The sequence below is a fragment of the Vulpes vulpes genome, unplaced genomic scaffold, assembly GCF_048418805.1.
Source record: "Vulpes vulpes isolate BD-2025 unplaced genomic scaffold, VulVul3 Bu000000642, whole genome shotgun sequence".
Taxonomy (NCBI): domain Eukaryota; kingdom Metazoa; phylum Chordata; class Mammalia; order Carnivora; family Canidae; genus Vulpes; species Vulpes vulpes.
This window is the reverse complement of record NW_027325668.1, coordinates 744,129-767,129: the sequence shown is the minus strand read 5'-3', so window position 1 is coordinate 767,129 and position 23,001 is coordinate 744,129. Positions and strand designations below refer to the sequence as shown.

At 33.9% G+C, this 23,001-nt stretch overlaps 1 long non-coding RNA gene across 5 annotated transcripts in view; it reads left to right on the top strand.

The window, feature by feature from the left end:
- Positions 1-23,001, top strand: part of LOC140596405 (uncharacterized) — a 39,458-nt gene that overhangs the window by 7,583 nt on the left and 8,874 nt on the right. For 3 of the 5 annotated variants that reach the window (XR_011998390.1, XR_011998389.1, XR_011998388.1), the window contains exons 2-4: positions 795-1,852; positions 5,257-5,457; positions 22,559-22,606. This is a non-coding gene — a long non-coding RNA (uncharacterized lncRNA). The remainder of the gene's footprint in view (positions 1-794; positions 1,853-5,256; positions 5,458-22,558; positions 22,607-23,001) is intronic. The other 2 variants (XR_011998392.1, XR_011998391.1) reach the window with 1 other exon arrangement.

The window sequence follows — 23,001 nt, the reverse complement described above, 5'->3', positions numbered from 1 at the left end:
GCCAAAAGTTGGAAAAAACCAACATGGCCTTGAGTAGAAGAGTGAATGAGTGAATGGATGAATGAATGAATGAATAAATATTTATCTAGCACTAAAAATAAATGAGCTATCAAGCCACAAAAAGACAATGAAGAACTTTCAGTACTAGTATATTAGCATATATATTAACATTTTAGTAAGAAATAGAAACAAATAGAGAAGGCTACATGATTCCAAATATGTGACATTCTGGAAAAGATAAAACTCTGGAGACAATAAAAGTATCTGTAGTCAGCTGGGGTCGGGGTGGTTGGAAAAATGAATAGGTAGAGCACAGAGGATTTTTAGAACAGCGAAAATACTCTGTATGATATAATAATGATGTATGTATGTCATTATATATTCATTCAAACCCATAGGATGAATAACACCAAGAGTGAACCCTAAGGTGAACTATAGACTTTAGGTGATTATGATGTGTCAAAGTAGCTTACCGTTTTGGTAGAAAAAAAAAAAGTAGGCTGATTGTTGATAATGGGATAATGTGTGTGGGATATAGGGGGAGAGATGGGATCTCTCCCTCCCTCTCAGTCTTGTTGGCAACCTAAGCTACTCTAAAATAGTAAAACCTTAAAAAAAAATCCAGTACCCTTTAGCTTTCACCACCTTATGATCCCAGCTACCTTCCAAGCCATAAGCAATCAGTCATTTATTTTATGTTTCTATACCTTTGCCTATTCTGGATTTGTAGTGAATCTTCAAGATTGCTAATACTGTGGCTGCACTGGCTCATATGATTTTTATTTTGGTTATAGGACACATTTCGGCAAGAAATCATCAAGGAACTTCGAAGAACAAGATTTATAACTCACACGTCCTGGAGGGAATATGGCATGCCAAAGGCACAGAGTAAAGGCAAGGTAGAGAGAAGGGGGTGAGAGACATAGAAGATGGAGAGAGAAAGGGACGGACAGAGAGACAGACAACCCTGAACTTGGGGTTCTGCCTTTATTAGGGTTCAAGTGTGGAGTGTTTATAGAGTTTCATGCGTTCACTTTTCACCAGCTAATTTAAAGCATAAGAGCAGGAATTAGGGTTGGGGATGTAAAAGCAGGGTCCCTCAAGCTGTCAAGTATCTCAGTTAACTAAGGCTTTTTTGCGAAAGGAAACTTCATGGCGGGGGTGGCCTAATTCCATGCCTGGTTGTTTTGCTAGTAGTTGGGTCACAGAACTAATAATATATTTATTCAAGATGACTGTCTTTTAATAAAAATTTCCTGGCCATAAAAAAAACCTAATGTCAACCGCTCATACAACACCACCATCAACAACAAAAAGCTTCATGTCAGGCACTTATATTACACAGAGAATCTACATTATCACATTTGCTTGTTTTATGTATCTCCTCGCACTCTTGCTAGAGACAAAGGAGAACTCCCCAGGATAGAACAGCTTCACTCTGTCTTCCCAGCAGGAATTCCAAAATTTCTGTGGACAAGTGCTTGATATATTTGCCTGTTAGTGAATGTAGTAATCCTGCCTTTGATCTACCATGCATTTTCTGCATGAATTTATGGAGAGATGAAAGCTGATGCCCTGTCATTTTAGACCATTGAGCTCCGGACTCAAAGGAACCACATTTGAACATATGAAGAAACTATGTGACATTACCTGAGGGTTTGTGATGAACTGGATATTCCCTATTTGCTCATCCCAGACTTACCTTCCCCCCATCCCAATCCTGCTGTGTCGCAGAGGCTGACCTCCATGGACTTCATCAATCTGGTTGTCTTGCCTCTGCTGCTAGTTGTGATCAGCCCATGGAATGCACACATCGGACGCTAGAGGAAGATGAAAGAGAGATACATATCAGGTTTCTTATTTCTCTGTGTTTCTCTCTGCTCGTTTGAGGGTTTGTGTGTTTTTTATTGTTGGTGGTGGTGTTTTTGTATTGTTTTGTTTTTAAACATGTGTATTTCTCTACTACTGTCCACAGCTTCTGGTCATGCATTACACAACTGTACTTCTAAGAGCGTTCTGATAGCCGTTCCCTTCTTTATCCCTTCACGTCTAAGGGGTAAAAGACGCATTGATTGCTTGCTGCTGCTTCATGTTCAGGGCAGGCGCTTCACCGTTCTTTACATTTCCCTTAATCATCCCAACTCCTGTATAAATACCACCTTGTGTAACTCTCTCTCATTAGACTTTTTCCAGTTACCTCTTGAGTGTGCCTGTTTTATGCTAGTAGTTTGAAAAATACATGAGATTCTCATTGGGTACAATTACTGGATAGAGATTTGCTTCTGTTTGGCAGAATGTGTGGGAAGAAATAAGCAAAGGACTATTTGGTTCTATTTGGTTTAACCATTGTACAGAAAGTAATTTTGCATTTTCCATGTACTTTGAAATGTTTCTCAACCTACTTCTTTAGTGTTGGGTTGGTGGGCATGTTCTTGATTCCAGCCAACAGATTATAATAAGAGGTGCCATGTATCATTTGTAAGCAGAGGCAGTTCAGAACTGTAGTAAATTCTCCATGCTTTATTTTCCTCTAACTTAGCCGCAGCTAAGGCCAGATTTTCTCAGGATAAAGAAGACTTGCCCTCCCAATACCAGCTCTCCAAATTTTCTGACGTAAAACCATGAATACGTTAGACTAAGTAATGAAAATTTTGACATATGAGTACTACCTTGCATGTTTTATAGTAAAGATACATCTGCACAATAATAAAGTCCATTTGTAAAGTGTTTCTCTGTTACATCATTTGTAACAGCAGAAGACTAGAAACTATTAAAGCTTCCACAAATAAAAACAAGTTAAATAAACTGCGGTTTAAACACACAGATACAGAAAAATTGCAGGCTATAATGCTACGTTACCTGAAGAACACTCTCTATGGATTGTCAACTTTTTGTAAGAGGAAGAAATATAAGTACATATTCCTGTTTGCTTTATTTGTGTGAAGAAAAAGTAATATAATAACAAAAACATAGTAATGTAGTGGTCTCAAGATGAGTGAGGATTGGGTGGAAGTAACAATTCTAAATGTACAGCTTCTCAATTAGTTTGAAACATTTTTGAACCATTGAATGTAATGATTTATTTAACAAATGACAATTGAATATTTTTATCTCTAACATCAGAAAAATAAAAATGAGTAAGAGCAATGCACTATACATTCTCAAAAAAATGAATCAATGGAACACCAAAGAAGGCCTCAGAAGAAATGCAAGTGAAGCAAATATTCAGCTGTTGACACCTGTAGGTAGAGGATCAATTTGTTTCAATAATGATGCTGGAGAGATTAAATTCCTACTGCAAAATGTAGATAATGTATGTGTCTCAAAATATATTTTAAAATAAGATATTACTCAAAGATATATTTTGAAGAATTATAATATGCACAAATTATTTTTGAAGGGTGTGAATATATATGTGTATATATATCCATATATAAAGATTAGCTTAAATAAATATAAGATTTCTGCATGTCAAAAATCATAAAATTTCAAAACAAAAGACTTAGGCAAAAAAAATGTGAGAGAATATAATTTTCCAAAAAATAGTGAAATAAAAATCTGATATCCTTAAACAAAAAAGAGATAAAATGGTCATTTGAAAAAATAGTAATAGAGAAACTGAAAAAAGCTGTTATGCCTAGAAACTTTCAAAGGAGGAAATACAAGTAATCAATAATTGCATTTATGTAGTCCAATGTTAATTGTGATCAACTGATAACCAGATATCGTTCACTAGGCTGTCATAACTGAAAATGATTTTTTAATGCACAATAATTTACAGTTGTTCCGGGAATATATGTGGTAAGGTGCTTGTAGACATATCAATAGGTGAATAGGCAACTTAGCAACACACGTCAAAAGCCCTAAGAATATGAGAAAATATAGATGTTTCCCCAATTGGGGCTATTGCAAGTAATAATTCGTTGAGCAAAATGTCAGCTATTTTCTCTAATTTTAGGTTACATACTACTCAATATAGAGTTATTTTTTTAGTATGTGTATAAACAATGACTATAACTTTTCCATATATTTATGGCTGCATGTTTTATTCTATGAAATGCTTTCTTGTGTTGATCTCATGACTGGAAGTGTTTTCATTTGATGAAAATAATTATTAGGAGCAAACAGTTTTTAACCTGATAGTTTCTTTTCCATTAGCTTTGCGAACAAGAATTAATACAAGAACACTTCTCCAAAAATGATCTCTCATTCAACAACTATCAATGAGCATCTACCATATATCAGATCAGGTATGGTGTTAGGTGCTAGGAATAAGGCAGCAAACTGTAAAAACAAGACAAACAAGTAAAAAAATAATCCTGCCTGTATACAGTAACTAATATTCTAGTGCATTTTGAAGCACTGAAAAGATGATAGTTTCTGTAACCAGATATGTGAAAATAATCAAAATAAAAAGATACCTTCACATGTTCCTACCACTTGCTCTTTTTTAAATAATCACATACAGCTAATTGCCTTCCCTGTCCCTTTCCAACACAGTTCTTTTTCTTTATGATAATAATAAAATATTCATTAAATAATTAATTCGGAGAGACAATATTAAGGTAAAAGATTTTCAAGTTCTCAAACTCATCATTGATACATATCCTCCAATATTCATTTATATTTTGTCTATAGTTCTACATTAAAATATTTCACTTGCCTGGGGAAACATTTAACAATATTTATAACAAAGAAAACCTACCCTTGGAGAGTGGAAGCAATGCTGAATTGTTTCCTACTATTCATTAAAGCTCAATTATAAAAAAAAAAATATTTATGGAATTAATCTGTTTTCTTTCTCCTCTTCTTCCCCATTTTTCTCCTCTCCCTTTCCTCCTTCTTCCCCCTTTTTTCCTCCTCCTCCTTTCCCTCCTTCTTTCCCGTGACTCTAAAGTGATGTGCTATATCAGATTTTGTATATATTTGTGCTTATGTTTGAGTATAAATATATATCTTCTGATATATTATACATATATAATCTACATATATAGCTACATTATACATATATATTATGACTACTCTAATATTTAGTAAGTTTTTAAGTGATTATTTTTATAATGAGACTTTTGAATAAAATATTTAGGCTCCCCTTTGTATTCATTATGAGAAAAAAATCTTGCATTCTCTTCCTCCCTCATACCTTCCTCTGCTCCGTCACTTAATATTATCTTCCTTTTGTGTTTATCTTTGTATGAAATCTATGCTTTTGTCCCTGAATTTATCATTTTATTTTTTAAATTTATTTATTCATAGGGACACAGAGAGAGAGAGAGAGGCACAGACACAGGCAGAGGAAGAAGCAGGCTCCACGCAGGGAGCCAGACGTGGGACTCGATTCCAGGTCTCCAGGATCACACTCCGAGCTGCAGGCTGCACTAAACCGCTGTGCCATCGGGGCTGCCCGAATTTGTCGTTTTAAAAGATGTCCTTTGGCTGCAAGCTATTGTGCATAAGGTAATAAGGAGAATTATTTTAATATCCAAATTATTTTGTTTTCCTTTATTCATTTGATATTATCAGAATATCCAATATTTATATTCTATCCTATTATTCCTATTCCTGCCTTGGTTTTTATGGTTTCAATTTTTAGTTGAATATATTAAATTCATTCCACTGGAGGATCCCTGGGTGACTCAGCGGTTTAGCGCCTGCCTTCCGCCCAGGGCACTATCCTGCAGTTCCTTATCAGGCTCCCTGCACGGAGCCTGCTTCTCCCTCTGTCTCTCTCTCTGTGTCTCTCATGAATAAATAAATAAATAAAATCTCTAAAAATAAGTAAATAAATAAATTCTCCCTAATAGTCTTTTGCCAGGATCTTTCCATTCACTTCTTACCTAACTATAGCCTTTCTTCCAGAAAGGCTTGTATGAAAAATGTATCCTGCTATTTTACGGTAAAAACTGTTTTGTCTATATACTTTATACTTGGAAGATGACTTTGCTGGATATAAGATCCTTGTATCATATTTTCTTTCCTTGAGTCTCTTTGCAAGTGTTGATCTTCTATCAATGAATATTGCAGCCAAAGTGATTACCTGGACCTTCATTTTCAATTTATCTGTCTTGTTTCCTTTCCTTTATAAGTGACATACTCTTTTTCACCAAGAAGCCAAATGGATCTTTCCTAATAAACTCAACGGAACATTTGTTTATTTCATTTTCTCCTTCACATATTCAGTTTTGCACATGTTATATATTTGGTTCCTGTCTTTTCTTTACTACTTGTTCACTACTTATTTGAATTTAGTTTCCTTTTGTTAATTTTTCTCATTTCACTTTTCTATGTATCCTACTGTTCTGTTTCTTTTCTTCCTATTTATCTTCCTCTTTACTGGCCATTCTTTCCTGTGTGCTTAGTGTTTTTTTTTTTTTTTTTTTTGTAAAAGTTGTGATTACATATTTAATATTTTTGTGTTAATGTTGGGAGTGTTGGATTCAAATTTTATCTGCTTTAATGTCTCGGTTTTCTTCCATGTTTTTTCTCTGTTGGGAAGTTTTCCTATTACCCCTTTTCTTTTTTTTTTTTATTACCCCTTTTCTTAAAGTAACATTATATGGATGCTTTATCTATTCCCCTTTGTTGGTTTTGTTGTTGTTTCTTTCTGTGAGGTTTTTTTTTTTTTTTTTTTTGGTTTGCTTTTTGGCCTATTTTTGTTGAGTTGGATTTTCAGAGAAGAAATTAGCAGGGGATAGCAATGACCGCATTCTTAAGTACTGGTTCTTAACAACTTTTGTCTAATTTCTCTGTAGATGTTTGCCTTTTATTTATTGATATTATTTGATTACTGATATTAAGAGCCCTTTATTTACTAGAAATTATTTTGTTACATGCATAGTGTTATTTAAATGAGCATAGAAGTCCATGTAGTATTATTTTATAAATCTTTATAAATCCTCATTCACTTTATGTATAACCTTTTGTCATTGATGGTTCTATTAGGATAACATAAACCTCTTTAAATATTGCAAGCAATTTAGAGTTTAGCACAGCAAATTAAGTGCTTACAAATCTGTTGAAAGGACTGAGAAGTAAAAGGTCAGGGCATACCACCAATAGATCTCAGGTTTGTTGATAGCTTTGGGGGAATTATGAAGTTCCTATTTCCAACCCTGCTCAAAAGGTACGGGAAGTCACTGCTGTTGGTTGCTGCAGGGCAGGCTGTAACACTGAAGAGAATGATTCTTAATGGCCAGCAGACACTAAAAATTCTCACATTCACCATATCCATGCTTTTGCTTTCTGATGCAAAAGGAAGAATAGAACTGTTTCACTTCTGCCTTCCAGATCTAACAGTCACTCATATTATTATAATCTAAACCAAAGCCCTGCCACAAAGCACCCTGGGAAATTTGTGTTCTAGACATGCTTCTAAGCTATAGGAGAGAGCACGGAAGGTGGTGAGAATGGTTCTGAGTACCAACAATCCTTTTCCTCAGTGCCAGTACACAGCCTTCTATTCAAGCTTATCTCCCAAACAATGGCAACAAGATCATGTGACTGACAAAGATGATGTGCAAGTGACAATGTGTTTGCTCTTTTCCTGAAATCCTCATCATATGTTATACTATATATAGCATTAGATAGTCTTTATTTCTTTTCTAGTGTAATCACAAACCCCCTTCTATAACCTGTAAAGACTGATTAATAAGTCATTCCCTCAACCCTTTATAAAAATTGTGCAGAAAAAAAGAAAGTCTTCACTTTTTAAATTCATATTATTTACTTGTTTATTTATTTATTGTATACTCCATACCCAGTATGGAGCTTGAACTCACAATCCTGAGATCAAGAATCGCAAGTTCTACTGACCAATGTAGTCATGGCGTGCTGAGAAAAGAAAAGCTTTAAAAAAGGCAACTGATAAGATACAGAACAATGAAGACAATATGATTATTTGTCTAGTCTTTGTTTAACAACTGGTATTTAGTTGCTATTTAAAACTTGTTTCTTTCACTTTCCACGCTATGTTCCATTTATACTCAGTCAGTGCCTCAAAAGTTTGTGATACTCTGCTTAGTAAGGTGATTCAAACTTTGACTCCTTAAATATCATGCTATGTTTGATATTTGATTGCTGTGGCCTTGAGAACCCATGAGTTGGACAAACATAATCCTCTCTGCTTCTACTGTGTAGCAGAAATTATATTGCACCTTACTATTAAGATTGTAACTACAAACAGTTGGCCTTTACCTATTAATTTGGTTGCATTAGAAACTCAGTAAGAGTAAGGTTTTTTTTCTTTGTTTTGTTTTTAATTTCGAGTTCATTGAAACCATCACTGTGCCCTTGTAAAACAATTCCGCCTTTGGAAACGAACACCTGTAAACCATCAAAGCAGTAAATTATAGGGAGGGGAGACAAAATCATTTTTGAGGGTGTTCTGAGGGATTATAATGAAAGGAGTCATTCTCACTTTCAACCATTGAGTTTCCAATCTGTTTTCTAAGACAGAAAAAAACATTTGTGGTCATAAATAAAAAAAAATTTAGAACATTTCTTCAATTCTACCAGGTATTTTCTATAAGCCATTCCACTATATAACTGGACCAACTGCTTCTGGGTAATGAGGCACCCAACAAGGTGAGTGATTCCCTTGGGTATGAGTCCTTTGCTTTACTCTTTTGTTGTAAAGTGAATGCCTTGGTCAGAAGCAACATTGTATGGGATGATAATTGTAGCAAATAATGTATTCTATAAATCAGTGGGTAAGACTGAGGGCAGGAAAATTAGAGACACAGAATGGAAATGCTTATCTATAGTAAGTGATAATATCAATGGGGGGAAGGATTACTACTCTTTGATTCAAAAGGGTAAACATTCATTAAACTGCCACCAGAGCTTACTTCCACCCTTCCCTCTGGGGCTAGTGTTTGAGGTTTTTCTGACTCCAAGATACTTGGCAATAAAATCAAAGTGTAAGCCAATCTTCAATATGAGATCAAATGATGCTAACTTACATACACACATTTATAGTTGTATTACCAAAAAGATCCCTGGAAAAATGATAGGAGCTGATAGATTTTTTTAATATATATATATATATATATATATATATATATATATACACACACACATATATACATATACATATACATACACACACACAAGGGAAAATAGAGGTTCTATAATGCAATGTGAAAGATGTTAGTTTTTCTGATCCTGCTATGGTAATAGCTGAAATTAATCTCTCAACAGCTGAGAAATTTGGCAGAGGTATTTGGAGGCTGAGAATGTCCCTATGAGAAGAAGAAATTTTTAAAAATATAAGAGGAATAATCAAGAATAGAGAATTCCTGTTCACCTTTCCAGCTGTCACAAAGTGGTGGCTCATATTTTTAAAAATGATATAAAGAAAATTCCCCAGGGAAGGAATCAAGCCAACAGCTTTAAAGAGTAAAATAGCTGCAGAAATCTTTAAAGGAGTACATAGACTGAGAAAGTCAGGGTGAGGACATGGAAGCAGTAATCCAAATGGAAATAACAGGTCTGTAAAGATAGGATGGTGAGAGAAGAGAAAAACAGACAAGAACAAAGACACTTCCTACAGACATCTGAGGTTGTGCAGAGATAGAGTATGGAGAGTAAAAGGAAAAAAAAAGTTGCAGTTTAAGTTGGCACTAAAGAAAAACAATGGTGATACTTGTGCTCCCTAAATGATGGTAGCAATATTTATAAAGGAACTTCAGAAATAGGAAAGAAGGAGTCTGAGCTGATGCAAGGTGGCAACAAAATAATAAGCACTTGCTTATTTATTGGAAATGATCAGCTCAAGAACTAAGTTCAAGGAAGTAAGTACTCTAAAGAAATGTTTTACATATTTAAGCACATCTTACATATGATTTACTACACTATTTAAAAATAGTAATTGCAAACAGAATCTCGCCTTGGTAATTTTTGAAAATTGAAAGACTAAAAGTTGTAGACAATGAAACTGGACCTTGATTTCAAGAATTTTCTAAGCATAGCATAAAACATATGATAGGCACAACGGTAGCAAGGAGAAAAGCTATTGGGTTGAGGAATTTGAAGAGATACCATGCTTTAAGAGGAAAGTGGGAAGAATATTAATTTTATTTCTATGAAGCAAATGTTTGATTAGGAAAACAACAACACAAACAGTTTCTGTTTAAGACCATCTGTCTGAACACTGATGAAATATGTGAAGACATTTCCCAGCAACCCCATCAGCAGCCCATACGCAGTGGTGGGGGATTGTGTGTGAAGGGTGTATAGTGCAAGGTGCCAGAGAAATGAGACAAGCCTGCTTTTATAGCTTCTGTCTGTATATATGGCCTGGAGACTTTTTTACAAGGAGATTCTCAGGTACTTCCAGGAAAGTAAAATACACAAGTGAAACTGGGACTCTAATATACACTCAAAAATGAATTTTATTTAATGCAGCTGACATTGCTTTTTACAGGAGGAGCACAGGTTGTAGACAGATACGAAGAGAGTTCTCTAGAGAACAGTAGGAAGTACAATTAAACAGATCAAAGTAGCAAAACCATAAATGTGCTACCAGATGCAAAAGTGGCACTGTGGAATGTGACCATGCAGAGAGACTGACTCAAGGAGAACTACTGGCTTGCACTCTTTAGAGAGGACTGTGGTGCAAAACAAAACGTGGAGAAGAAAAGCAAATGAAATGAAGGCAAAATCCACTATTAGAAAGTAGAGCAAGGCTGAACAAAGAGCTTCCAGGGATCATTTTTGTGTGTGTGTCTTAGTTCTATGTGGTCTCCTCACAAGCAGGTTACTCACGCTACTTCAAGTTCCATTGCACACACAGGAGCAGCTTAACGGAGGGTTACGTACCTGTTTACAGGAGAACAATTACAGTTTATTGTTGTATTTTCCTGTGTCAAAGTGAACTGGAACATTACTTTGGGGAACAAATTTCACATTTCACTAACTCATGTGAAAGCATGAGCAGATAGGAATGCTTTCCGGAAGATAAATTTTTGAAGGAAGAAAAAGGGAAATCTTGAAAAGGATATGGTGAAGTACAGTATATGACAGCATAGGAGTATAAAAAGCCACTTAAAAAAGCAAAACCAAGAAAGTATCCTACTTAGAAATAACAAAGGAAATCTCTCTGTATAAAACAGAAATTGATGAGCTTGAGGATGAAGATATTAAAAACAGTTTTCAAACATCTAAGGGAAGTAGTAGAACAGAGTCAAAATAAAGTGGTCTTTTTGGAAAGAAAAGAAACTTCTGGTTAAAATATATATAATGTTCTGCCTGAGGGAACCAGGAGTGGAGGAGACCAGGGAACACACTATGAAGTGCTTGAGAATCAGACGGCTCAAGTAATGAAAATAAATAATCGTAATGATGTCACATACACAAACATGCATACATGATAACCTGCTTACATGATATTTTACGTGAGTTGTTTGATGTTTTTAATAATCCTTCAGTCTAGTTATCTTAATTCCCATGTTGCAGGTGAAAACACTGAGTTTCAAAGAGATCTATCAAGATTTCCATGAAAAAATAGTTATTAATCTCCCTTATCATCACTTTTGCCTATGGACTCCTTATTTATGGAAGTGGATTCCTATATTTAGAATGAAATATAAAAGCTTGGGTTTTTATTTGGCATGTCTTTTTTTAACATTTCTTTCTAAAAATTCTTATTGTATTTTATGTAATTATTGGTCTGCATTTGAAGATAAATCAGGAAATAAAACTTTCTTTACCACCACTAGGTAGAAAAATACTGTGCTAGAAGACAAAATCATTCACTAGAAGGGCTGACCAGAGAAATTATAACATAAAAATAAAAAATAATAATTAGAAGAGTATTAAGGGAAAAGTGGTAAAAACTGCAGTGAATTCAATTTATGATAATAGATGTTACTTTTTAACATGTTTGTTGGTGTAAAACACATAGGTATCATATACACAGAACTTCTTAACATAGAGGGAATCCCACCTTATAAATAGGCTTCGATTTTCCACCTTACACCATTCTGGCATTGTGTTAAACACTATGAGAGACATGGAGTGATAGAAGAATTTTGTATTCAGGAGTGAATAAAGGGGAGAGGGTGGTATGCACAGATCAGGCAATATAACTATAATTAACCCTGAACATTTACTTTTCATTAAATTATTCCATTAGTTTTGTATTCATTCATTCACTCAACAAAGAATTTATATATTTATCTATATAATTATCTATAGCCACTAAGGAAACCAGTATGGACTTTCCATAATAAGTTAAAAATAGAACTATCATATGATCCTGCAATCCTACTTTGGGGTACATATCCAAAGGAAATGAAAATAGCATTATTTACAACAGGCAAGATATGGAAATAATATGTGTCACTTAATGGACAAATGGATTAAAAAAAGATGTGATATATATATAAACACATGATGAAATATTATTCTGCCATGGGAAAGAAGGAAATTCTGGCATTGAAGACAATATGGATCTTGAGGGCTTATGCTAACTGAAATAAGCCAGACAGAAAAAAACAAATACTGCATGATATTATGTATGTGTGAAATCTAAAAAGAAAAACAAACAAAAAATCCAAAACACAGAAACACAAAACTCATAGAAACAGATAGTAGAAAAGCAGTTGCCAGAGATGGATCCATCTCTGGTAAGAGGGAAAAGAGGGAGAACTTAGTTAAAGGGTACAAACTTTCAGCTACAAGATAAAAGAAGTCTGAGGATCTAATGTGAAACATGGTAACTATAGACAACAACACTGTTACATAATTGAAAATTGCTAAGACATTAGAATTTAAATATTCTCACCAAAAACAAAACAAAACAAAACTATCATACCTCAGGGATAAATTATTAACATTTTTGTGGGCTTCATTCCAGGTTTAATTTTGTATATATACATATATGCATATGCACACATGTGTATATCTTGTTATATATATATATAATTTAAGGACCCTTTGTCATCTTATAGATCATGAACAGTTTCTTAATCATTTAGTAGTCTTCTATAATGCCATTTTAATAGCTATATATTTTTCCAGTACATGTGTGTATATGTGTACATGTGTACTATTAATTTAATAATTTCTCTGTGTTGGGTATTTACATCACTGTCAACATTTCACTACTATAAAAATGTTGTATTAAGCATACTTGAGGTGAACGTGAACATATCTGTAAATTCTTCTTGTGAGGAGTGCCTAGAAGTCTAATTGTTACATATGATATTTTGCACAGTTTTCTGATTTCTAATATACATTGGTATTTATATTCCTAAATCACACTACAGAAAAATTTGAACTTTTTTTCAAACCAGCTGTTAAACATGAGTGTCAATTTCTTCACGCTCTTGTGAACAATGGGCACAATTAAAACTGTTTTAAACAACAACAAAACAAAATTTAAAAACTAAGGGAGAGTTTGCCCATTTACACTTTTCTTTTCTTTTTTTTTTCTTCCATTTACACTTTTCAAACAAATTCCTACTGGCACATATATCTTTTTCTTTATATATAGTACATAAATCTCTATAGTATATCTCTATTCTCTCTCTCTCTCTTTTAAATATTTTATTTATGTATTTATGAGACACACACACAGAGAGAGAGAGGCAGAGACACAGGCAGAGGGAGAAGCAGGCTCCAGGCAGGGAGCCTGACATCGACTCCCTCCCGGGTCTCCAGGATCACACCCTGGGCTGAAGGAGGCACTAAACCGCTGAGCCACCCAGGCTGCCCTCTATTTTTATCTTTGTCTCTGTATATTTAATATGTATTCTTATATAACTATTCCTCATTGATGAACCACCTAAGCTCCTTACTCTGAAGTCCTAGGCATATATATAGGTTCCTGTGTTCCACATATTGGTTTCTGGGCTTTCAGTGACTCCGGGTCAGCAAAATTTTCTACAATTGTCTGGTGAATTAAGTGGAAGGTATTTCATGAAAGAAAGGTGTGGGATGAAGATGAGAGTGGAAAGGAAGGCTGGTGGAAAAATCTTAGAAGGTGCAAAATTTGGAAGCCACAGGGTTTGTGGCTGCTAGGGAGACTTTAAGTGGAAAAAAAGGTTTATTTGGAGAATAAACCTCTGCAGAGAAGTGGTTCTGATGGAAGCAAAATTGCTAATTCACTCCTGAGCAGAACTCCCCAGACTCAGAGTTAACTAAAGAAAGAAAGAAAAAAAGTTCTACATCTGCTTGCATAAAATTATTTATAACTCAAAGTAGTGTTTGGAATTTCACCAAGAAAAAAATTATTATGGTTAGCGTGTACCCAATTTTCCAATACAAATAAACAGAAAGGGTTTGAGGTTATTAATCAATCATGTGTTGATACAGGTAAGTTTATGCTTATTGTTTTTTCCCCCTCACAAACATAAACTAAGTTACTCTGCAAAAAGAAAAATTGTGATTTGCTCTGAGTTTGCTTCTTGGAATGTGGATTACAGAGATATGTATTCTAATTATTCCCAGTGTAGGGATCTGAGGAAATTTACTGGACACTGGGAAGGAAAGCACCAGCATTGTAAGAAAATTGGAGAGTGATATTGTCGTTTCCAGAATTAACATGTCTTATTTCAAAACTGCCCTTAAATTTGTTGGTATGGGGAAAAAAAAAGAGAGAGAGAGAAAACAGCATCTTCTCTGAGGTTCTAGATACCTGGTCCTGTCACTCAAAATACAGGTAATTATAATTATAATTTGAGAAAGTTAAATGACCTGGACTTCCTGGTAAGGCCTGTTTATCATTTGTAATAAGCATTCTATGGAAAGACGTCGTCCAATATTATATCAATGGATTTTTTTGTCTATTCCTGCTATTTCAAACAGCAGTTCTAATTCTTAATGGTGTTACAGAGAAAACAAAAGTCCCTTCCCATAAACAAGAAATTTTCAACCTGATTTTTAAGCGGACTGCTAATTGGAATATAAAGCATATTAAAATATGATGGGGACTCCAAGTGCCAGGAAAGACCAAAAGGGGGGCAAACTATGGGTTTATACATCAAATCTCAGGACACATCTTCAGCAAAAATCAAGGTCTCTGTGTATTTATGTGTGGTTTGAACAAGAAGACATCATACTAATTCAGAGCATAACTTTTTACTGGACGAAGACAAGTAATTTCTTTTTCAGTCATTAACCAAATAATAAATTATTTAAATAGGAGGTATTTAGATCCTGTTCACAGGTATGTATGTAGAGACTACCTATTTGAAAACAAGCCCTTTTTTGTGGGTTGAAAATCCTTTCAACCCACAAAAATAAGCCAATCTCAATATTCTAACTACTCTTTTGTCTTTTATGCTAGCTGTTTTGAGATATATTTCATTAAGGGGAGGATTTTTCTCAAATGGGTAAAATGAGTGAATAATGTTGGAAAGCAAGGGCAAAAGTAGCAATTATTTGAAAAAATGGCCTGTAGGGTGAATTAAATAGTTATATATATATAATAAAATGATCAATGATTTTTTGGAAAGAAAATTTTTCATTTTCTGATGTATGATTCTCTGTAATCTCTATTCCTAAAAGACTACACCTATAAATGGGGCTTCTGTGCCAGCAGCCAAACACTTTAGATTTCTTTTTTTTTTTTTTTTAAACTACAGGTCACAATCCAGAGTGTAAGTGTGAATGTGTGTGTGTGTGTGTGTGTGTGTGAGAGAGAGAGAGAGAGAGAGAGAGAGAGAGAGAGATGACAGAGACAGAAACAGAGATAGAGAAAGAGAGAGAGAGAGAGAGAGAGAGAGAGAGAGTGAGGTGAGAAGGGGTGGAAGGAGAAAGAGAAAATATTTTGTTGCATTCCCCTATACAATGCAGTGCATCTTTGTTCTTTATTTGATTGCTATTTTATTTTCCTCCTCTCCAGTACCACATCGCTTTTTGTTTCTTTTTTTCCTCTGGGTATCTATATGTCGGCATATCTAACAACACTTCTTCACATTTGAAAGATGAGAAAATTACTAAATCCGCAAGTCCTTATATCTCATATAGCATCTGGCTTATATGGTATCTAGCAAATGAACCTAAACACCTTTAAGAGCTTAATAGTCTCTTTTTCTCCTAAATTTTAAAATTATTTCACAGTAAAACATTTTGGTATTTGGGAATGCATTTTAAGCTTCCCGTTGAAAATCACTGAATGTATATCCATCACCTCTGTATAACAAACTAAGCCAGAATGTTTTATAATTACTATTAAAATGGAAATCCCTAAGAACTAAAAATTTGAGATTTCCTTCTGTAAAACTGATTAATTAAAATTTTGATCCTGAGTTTTCCTGATTTAATTTTTTCATAAATAGACAAATAGATATTTATATGGTCTGCCAACTTCAGCTTCAGTATCTAGGGGGAAAAAGTTGTCAGACAGGCATGTAATAATCATATTGGTCAATCTAGCTTGATTGCTTTCTTCCAGCAATGGGCAGTTGTAATTTCCTATCACATTTATAGTCAGTATATTTGAGAAAGGGCAAAATAGGTTAATGAAATCATTATAATTTCATTCAAATGATATATATTTTAAAAGCTCAATTAAAGAAACAGATACCAGGGCACCACATTTTATTTTGCCTTATGGAGACCACTTTGCTGTAGTACCTTTAAAAGATACTGAAAAAAAACACATTTACCAGTGCTGAAATGAATGTGAAGTCATTATCATTACTAAACATATCCATAAAGTAAATTTATTGTGAAAAGAGATGATGTGGTTTTTTTTTGAAATTCATTTGTTCTTTCATCTATCCAATGCATGTTTTATCAAATTCTTCTCCTTTTAAGATGGCATAACTGGTTTTAAAAGAGTACTCAGAAGTTAGACTAAGCCGGAATTTAACATCATTGCTTATTATTTGTTTGTTTTTAAGCAAGGTAATAAGTTTCTTTAATGATAAGTTTCTTTGTAAGATGGACATATTGATGTTACTATCCTCATTGTAATAAGGGAAAGAAATAAATATAAAATTACAGCGACTGATATACAAGATGTTAATAAATTTTATTATCATTTTTATTGTTATTATTATGTTGCAGCCTTTAGAGCTGTGGAACAGGTAGAGTTGAATAGTATATTCCCTTCCCCTCAGCTTACTGGTGTCCAGGTAAGAAAGCAGAGAGATAATATTAATATGGTAATATTGTGTCAAGATATGACCTAAACACACTTTATCTAAATTAACTCACTTATATTGTCAATGATTGTATGAGGTGAAATTTGTGGGTGTCCCCATTGTACAGACAAAGAAATAGTATCTCCAAGTTATACAGCTAGTTAAAGCTGAGTTGGGGGGCAACTGAGTGGCTAGGGGTGCCTGAGTGGCTCAGTTGGTTAAGCGTCTGCCTTCAGCCCAGGTCATGATCTCAGGGTTGGGATGGAACCCTGCATTAGTCTCCTTGTCCAGCAGGGAGTCTGCTTCTCCCTCTCTCTCTCCTTCTGCCTCTGCCTACCACTCCTCCTGCTTGTGCTCTCTCTCTCTCTCTCTCTCTCTGTCAAATAATTAAATAAATAAATAAATAAAGTCTTTAAAAAATGCTGAGTTGGTATATGAATCTAGGCAGTCTGGATTCAGAGTCATTGTCTTTGTGTTTGTTTAATCCTTAACATTATAACTGTATGCTTCCTAATTCATACTACCTATGAACCCTTGATTCTTTGGATTAGAACAATACCTAGAAAAATCTGAGATACTTCAGAATCTTTCTATCAGTACTCTATTCATGGCTATGAAATCTCAGGTAATAACCATAATTTCTTCCCATAAAAGAAAGAGAAATGGCTGTCCCCAACCACATTCAGTGTTTTTCTTCTAGTTATAACTCAGCCATCAGGATATCGGTCTCTGCACACAAAATAACCCAAATTTCCAGAGTGAAAAGGAATTTCTCCATATTTTACAATTATTCTAACATCCCTTGCCCAAGATAAGCAAAATCCATAAGGGCATTCGGCCATGACCTTTCCCCCAAACACTACTGCTCCTTCTGGCACAAATAATCCATGTTCTTCACCCAAGTCATTTATTGCACATTTGCTCTGGACCCAGCAGCAGGAAGATAATGAGAGAAATTCAACGCTACTATCCCCACCTTCTGGAAGCTTACAACCTTTTTAAACAAATATGCAACCATAATGTATGACCTCATTATGGCATCATGAAAAAAGAATAATATCTATGTCCAAAACAAACTTGCATATATGTAAAATGGCACTTGGTTATAAATACAGTGCGTTCTGCTTATTTTAGAATTATTTTCTGCCCTCACTCAATGATAAAGAATCCAGACATTTTTCATTTCCATAGTGTGGCAGGGGAGGCATAATTCCTATTTCATCCTTATGGAGACAATGTATTTTCTGGGGAATTCCAGGTTTATGGGAGTATATTTTGACTTTAAAAGAAAATTGTTTCTCTCTTGGCAACACTTTAGACACCAAATATGTAGATTTTCTACACCAAGAAATTCTCCAATTTTCTGCAGATACCAATTACATGTCCTACAATTTATTTTAATTCCGTTACTAACTACCCAGGATCAGTATGCAGACCCCAATGATTAAAGCTTCAGACTGTCCCACCTCAAACACCAATCACAAGTAGTGGGTCCCCAGGTTACCCACATTTTTGCTGGAATTGGCTACAAATCAGAGATTCTTTTTTAAAAATAATTTATTTATTTATTTGTTTGTTTGTTTGTTTTAGAGAGAGCACACATACGCACAGGTGCCAAGGAACACTGTATATACTTTTTTTTCTTCCAAAAATATGTAGCTAAGTGCAAGAATAACATACATTTTACAAGTTTTAACTAGTCAAGCTAACAGTTTTCACAACATATCTTCTTCTAATATAATTACAAGGAAACATTTCATGTAGTGTGATTGTCACTAGAAAGATTCCAATTTAACTATAATAGCATTAGTGAGTAACAGGGCATGGAAATGAGCTGTACAAACTAGCACCATAAGGAAAAGATTTTATATCCACACTATTTAGAATGGGATCACTACTATCTTTGTGTCTCTGTGATTCCTAAGTTTCTCAGGTAAAAATAAACTTAACATAGTTAAACAAATAACATTTAAAATGAAAAATTCAAGTTTCTATTGAGTCAGAATTTGAGGCAAAGATACAATTAATGTTTCCTTTACCTACACTCTCCCCCATACACACATAACTAAAATCAATTAAGACCTATCGTCTCAATTGATAGTAAATTTCATATAGACTAAAATATGCTCATCCATTTTAAGCTATTCTTTTGTCTCAGATTTCCAGCACACTTGGTTACATACAGGTATAGATATAGATTAAGACTACATAAGGTATCTGCAATATAGGGACTTATGCAGATATGAACAAAGTGATGGAAGTAAATATTAATTGATTAATATTAATATTAATAATTAATTCTAATAACTTTTTGACGTATGACAAGGAGGTAATTCCCAAACTGGGAAACATTTTCATTATCTTTCCAACCCATGCATTCTGAGAGGTAGTTTTAATAACATATACCACTAATATAATACATTTGACTGTTTATTGATTGATTGATTTTTGTTTTATTTTATTTCTTTTTAAGTAGGCTCCACACCCAGCATGGAGCCCAACACAGGGCTGGAACTCACAACCCTGAGATCAAAACCTAAACTGAGATCAAAAGTAGGTCGCTTAACTGACTGAGCCACCCAGGTGCCCATAAGTTTGACTATAAAAAAAAAAATTAAGTATTGTTTCTCTAAATCAAACCATAATAATTGAAGGGTACTAAATTTCAGTCTGTAGTGAGCTATTAATTAAAGATGAACATATCTGTGTATTTCAACAGAGCAGAAGGTGTTGAATTTCAGGAAATTTGCAGGCCTAGGAGATATTTGCATTTTTAAAAGGAATCACAAGAAACAATATTGTATGAATTTTACACCCACGGATCTCCTAAATTTTAAAATGAAACCAATAATGTGTCTTGTTCCAAAAGTATGATTGACTTAATGTGTTGAAGTTTTTTGTTTTTAATATATATAGTTTTTCCATGACCAATTAGTTGATATACAATGGCCTGTGTCTTCTCCTACAGTATGTGATACATTTTTGGTGAACATGCACTATATTTGCTGCTTCCATAATAAATCTTCAAGTTATCTAACAGAAAGATGTTTATACAATGGGTACAGATGGTATAGACTGACAAATTTTTAGACATTACTTCTTAACACAGTGTCTTTTAACACAGCTTCTCTGGAATGTTGCATATAGGAATTCTAGTTAGAGAAAACATATGTAAACTATGTCTTATAATAAAAGGTAATTTTTTAATCTTTATATTTGTTGTTTAAAATGGGATTGCTAATGTCTCTGTTTCAGCCTTTATGCTAGTTTTATTTTTTGAGATGTAATTAACTACAATAAAGTCTAATTTATAGTTAGAATTTGGTAAGTTGTGACAATATATAAACCTGTGAAACAATTAATACAATCAGGATATTGAACCCATCTCCATAACCTACAAAAATTTGTGTCTTCCCTTGGTAATCACAGTTCCCAACCAAGCTACCTCCAATCTTTCCTAGGCAATAACTGATTTTATTTCTGACATCTTTTATTGGTTTGAATTTTCTAAAATTTTCTTTAGTTAGATCCTATAGTATATGCTTTTTTGTGTGTGTCTTATTTTTTTTAAGATTTTATTTATTCATGAGAGACACACACAGAGAGAGAGAGGCAGAGACATGAGCAGAGGGAGAAGCAGATTCCCTGGGGGGACCCTGATGTGGGACTTGATCCCAAGAACCCAGGATCATGACCTCACCCAAAGACAGATGCTCAACCGCTGAGCTACCCAAGTGCCCCTCAGTTTTAAGATATTATGAATAATAATATTATGAATATTATGAATAAAACTACAAACAATTTGCATATAAATCTTTGTATAGGTATTGCTTTTTTTTTCCTCTCAGGTATATGTCTCAGATAACACAGTAGTGTTATGTTTAACCATTCAAGGTTTAAATCTTACTATTTTTGTTTCCATTTTTCCATGTGTTCTTTGTTGCCTTTTTCTTCTCTTTAATTTATACTAATTGGATATTTTTATGAATTCACATATCACTTTTGTTCACCAATTAACTATAAATACTTATTTTAGTGATTGCAGGTTGATGGTATATATGTTTAACGTTTCAACACTTCAAGTAATATTAAACCATTTCATGTAAAGTGTGAGAACCTTATAATAGTATACTTCCATTTCTATCCTCATGGCCATTTGTTATTGTTGTCACACATTTATTTCCCCATATGTTATAAACTCCACACCACATTGTTATTATTTTTGCTTTAACGGTAAATAATCATTTTTTCCAGTTTAAAATTGTGGTAAAATATACATGATATATTAAAATTGACCATCTTGAGGGGATCCCTGGGTGTCTCAGTGGTTTAGTACCTGCCTTCGGTCCAGGGCAAGATCTCGGAGTCCTGGGATCAAGTCCTGCATCGGGCTCCCTGCAAGGAGCCTGCGTCTCCCTCTGCCTGTGTCTCTGCCTCTCTCTCTCTCACTCTCTCTCTCTGTGTGTCTGTCATGAATAAATAAATAAAATCTTAAAACACACACACATACACACCTCCCTGTTTATCTACAATGGCTGTGCAAATTTGCATTCTGATCAACAGTGCACAAGGGTTCCAATTTCCTGGAAAATATCCCATGTACAGTTGAAAAGAATGATTGTTGTTGGGTAGAGAACTCTATATATATGTTTGTTAGATGTAACTGGTTTAGTTGTGTGGTTCAAGTCCTCTATTTCCTTCTTCCCTCTCCAGAGAAATCTCTTCTGATTTTTCTAATCATTATTGAGAGTGAAGTATTAAAGCATCAAACTATTATTGCAAAACTATTTCTTTAAGGCTTCTTCCAAGAAGAAAGATTAGATTACCAAGGGAAGACAACCTTGCTTTATATATTTTGATTGTTATTAGGTATATAAATGTTTATAATTTTGTATCATGCCGTATGAACATTAATATATAATGTCCCTTAACTTTTATTACCTTTTTTTCATTTAAAGTTTATTTTTTCTAGTGTTACTATAGCCACCCTCTCCTCTTTTGGTTACTATTTGCAAGGGTTTTTTCCATCTTTTCACTTTCCACACGTTCGTGTCTTGGATCTAAAGTGAGTCTCTTATAGACAGCAGATAGTTTAACCATGTTTTAACCCATTCAGCCATTCTCTATGTTTGGATTGGAGAATTTAATCAATTTATATTTAATGTAATTACTGATAAAGACTTCTGTCATTTTGCTATTTGATTTACATCAAATATGTCTTATAGCTTTTTTGTCCCTAATTTCTTGCATTACCATATTCTTTCATGTTTAGTTGATTCTTTTAGTGAAACATTTAAAGTCCTGTCTAACCCCCTCTTGTGTGTATTCTAAAGCTATTTTCTTTGTGAATACTATGAGGATTATATTTAAAATTATACCTGAAACTATAATAATATGCTAATTTGAATTTGTCAATACTATATGAAAGCTCTGCTCCTTTATAGCTCTATCCCTATTCCTTTCAGGTGCTGATGTCACAAAATTACATCTTTATATGCTGTATATCCAAAACCGTAAGTTGATATTTTTTTAATTCACCAGTTTTTTTAAATTATGTAGAAAACAAAATGTGGAATTACAAACCAAACTTCCAATGATACTTTTAGACTAATAATAGTATTTTAAAAAGTTTTCATTTCTTATTCCTACAAAAAACAGAAAGTAAAGTTACCAACTATTGTTACAGTAATAATAGCTTTTGTAATTGCTTATATATTTATATTTCCTGAAATCCTTGTTTCTTCATACATCTTTCAGTTACCATCTATTATATTTTCCTTTTGACATTCAAGACTCTAGTATTTCTTGCAGAGCATGTGTAGTGGTAACAAATTCCCTCAGATTTTTATAAGACAAAAATCTTAATTTATGATATTTTTGAAGTACAATTTTGCTGGATATATTATTC